The following is a 3,194-nucleotide window of genomic DNA, read 5'->3' as shown; positions in this document are numbered from 1 at the left end:
CGCCCAAAAGTAAATACTCAAGCAACTGGATATGGTTTTGAAATTCCAAATACACATCATCTCTAACAGTAAACACAATAGATATTGGAACTGGTCTCTACCAAGCTCTACAGGTCAGTGGAAACAACTTATACTAGTAATAAATAACTGGTCAGATAGACAGGTAATATGCCAGGGGAGTACACGCCCAGCTGCACCCCACTGGGAATGGTTAGTTCATTACTCAAATGATGTTTAGTGCCGAGCTAGTCCCTTTGTTGGAATAATCAAATTATACTGGGCGGGTTGACACTTTAACCTTTGTGGAAGGCGACTCCCGACAGGTCTCCAAGCAGACGACACGACGTGTCAGCTGGATGGAAAGAGAGAGGCATTTGGCCTAATAGGGATAAATAACTTGCCATGGAATTTCAGTCAGTCTTTTGCAGTCTATCAAACTATCACAAAGACAGACTCCGTCGGCCGGACAATTCACCCCTAGGTCAATTAACACCTGCTAGGCTTTCATCCCTATTAAACTTGGCCAAAGTCTTCCATTACTAGCGACAGAGTCTGGTAGAGGCTACGACAGGCTCCCTAGGTTGCAAACTGTACCTATGGGCCAGCTCACTACTATTGTGCGTTATCTCGTCTATTTGGCCAATATCTACCAAATTCTCAGCGACCCGCGGAGCCAGCCTCTACCATGCTCATTTTCGCTGGAAAAATAGTAAAAATGTGCTAAATTAAAGATAGAAAACACTACGGATATTGTAGAGCCTGGTAGAGACCAATAATTGGAACGCTCCGCCCCCGGGCCATTCTCCCATATTTGGCACAGACAATGGGCAGCGCCCAACCTTTGCTTGGAAGAGAGTGTGTCATCTTCTGCTCAGAAATCGTTAGGACCAAACAGGAAAGTTCCGAGAAGTGCTTTGTTATGGGGATTAAAGGTGGTCACGGCGCCGGGACAATATAAAAGTGGGCTAGACGGCGTGTAAACCAGACCCAGTCCGAGTCACCTCTGTGCACGTTGGGACTGATCATCCAAGCCCGCAGTCAATACGACCGAGGAGGTTGAAAAATCTTAATGCAGATCTTGTGGTGGTTTAAGACAGTAACATATTAAGCTGGGGAAGGAGATTAGCCGGTAGAGGAGTTTTCGCGGTGGAATAAAACTCCTCTGCCGGCTAAACTCCTTCCTCAGCTTATGTTACTGTCTTAAACCACCGCAAGATCTGCTTGGAGATCAGAAAATCTTCTCGATACGACGCACAAGACAACGTTCATTCTGACCAAATGTACAACCGTACCGATACCGGCAGCATTGTTTACAATATGTCCTCCCAGCGACAGAATTCCACCGTACAGTGTGTGACATCGCCTCGGGGAGAGTGGCGGGGGCGCACGAGCACACGGTGAGGTCATGCCGCCAAAGGTACACCGTGCGTCTTACTTCCGGAGTTAAGGTGGGTTCACACGTCCGTATGAAAGTCTTAAGCCTCTACCAGGCTCCTCATGTCCCTGAAAAAAAATAGAAATTGGACAAATATAGCCAGATAACATGCCAGCTGAGTTAGCTGGGTAGCAAATCATACGCCTCAGGCAGTTAACTCCCCTGGCATGTTATGTGTCTGTAATTATCCAATTGCTAACTATTTTTCCAGCGACCTGTGGAGCCTGGTAGATGCTAAGAACTCCACACGGGCCTCGCACGGACATACGTATACGCACGTGTGAAACGGGCTTTAAACGTTCTTTAGTTCACCTGCTATATTCTCCAAGCAGAGGGTTCTGTAGAGGGGAGGAGGTAGTAGTGACCAGGATTTTTATCGATTGCTTCCCTTCTGCAGACGATTAAAGTATCACGGCTTCTACTAGTCCCCGACCGAAACCTCTGCTTGGAGAATACACCTGCAAAAGAGGGTGCGTTTTTTTGACAGGGCATTTTCTTTTCTCGAGATCAGAGTAGACACCAGGCGGTGTGTTTTCATAGATATCTGTTTGCTTTATGTTCTTTATTAACAACATACTCAAACTCTTCATTCATTGATTACTGAAAGTCACGCGGAAAAAATCAAAATGGATCATTCCATGCCCATGGGCGGGTTGACATAGCATTCGCCAGAGGGATATTTAGCTCTTGATTTTTTTTTCACTCGCAGCGGAATAAATTGAACACAAGACGACACGCGCCTAATCTTGGAGGAGGATTCTGAGAAAAAAGACAAAGGTTCTATTGTGTAGATTTCTTGCCACTTGGCTGTTGACGTTGTTCCGGTAGTCTTGAAAACAAAAACAAGTTCGCGGGCTTCACAGGAGATTAACCAATCAGACGTCGCCACCGAAGCTAGCGGCAACTTAAGTCATGCCCTGTACTTTCTGGCCTCCGCTATTCCTTCCTATGGGGGTGCGGGGATCGTAGAATTGGACAGAAACATCGGGAAATTGGCCAGGGGAGTCAGTCCACGCTACGGTAAACATTCCGCACCCGGCCAAACCCTCTGGTACCAACACTCCCCTGGCAAATCATTCTCACTATAATAGCTAGCGTAGGCACGCCGCCTACATCCGTTTGTTTTCTTGAGATATTCCACGAAACGCACTTCGTATTCTTCAAATATTAATCTTACGGCCACTTCACCTTAGTAACAACCACTTCGACGTCTCGACGTTTAGACTGCAATGCGACCAAAGAGTTTCATGGAGAAAGAACGTCTTTTTCAAGTATTCTCTGTTTTGTTCAAACTTCTAAGTTCTACATCTTGTCGCACGTTCAATTTCGGGGGGGGGGGGGGTTCACACGTGCGTATGTTTTAAGTCCGTGTGTTTTTAAGTCCGTATAAGCCTCTACCAGGCTCCACAGGTCGCTAGGCATGTAATATGCCAGAGGGGCTAGTTGTACGATGAGTATGGTTTACTACAAGCTAACTCCGCTGGCATGTTATCTGGCTTCATGTGTCCAATTTCTATTATTTTTCCAGTAACTTGTGGAGCTTATTGAAGGCTAAGAATTGCGAACGGACCTCATACGGACTTAAAAACATACGCACGTGTGAACCCACCTTTACGAAATCAAGGCGTTTTTTAAATTCGCGATTCGGCGAGCTCTAGCCGATCGCCAAATTCAACCAGCGTTCGCTTGAATTGTGACGCAGGCTTAACAACCTCGATACACACACCGTACTGTACATCCAGTATTACCTTCACATGTA

Source organism: Branchiostoma floridae, chromosome 3, assembly GCF_000003815.2.
Source record: "Branchiostoma floridae strain S238N-H82 chromosome 3, Bfl_VNyyK, whole genome shotgun sequence".
Classification (NCBI taxonomy): domain Eukaryota; kingdom Metazoa; phylum Chordata; class Leptocardii; order Amphioxiformes; family Branchiostomatidae; genus Branchiostoma; species Branchiostoma floridae.
This window is presented reverse-complemented; position numbering follows the sequence as displayed.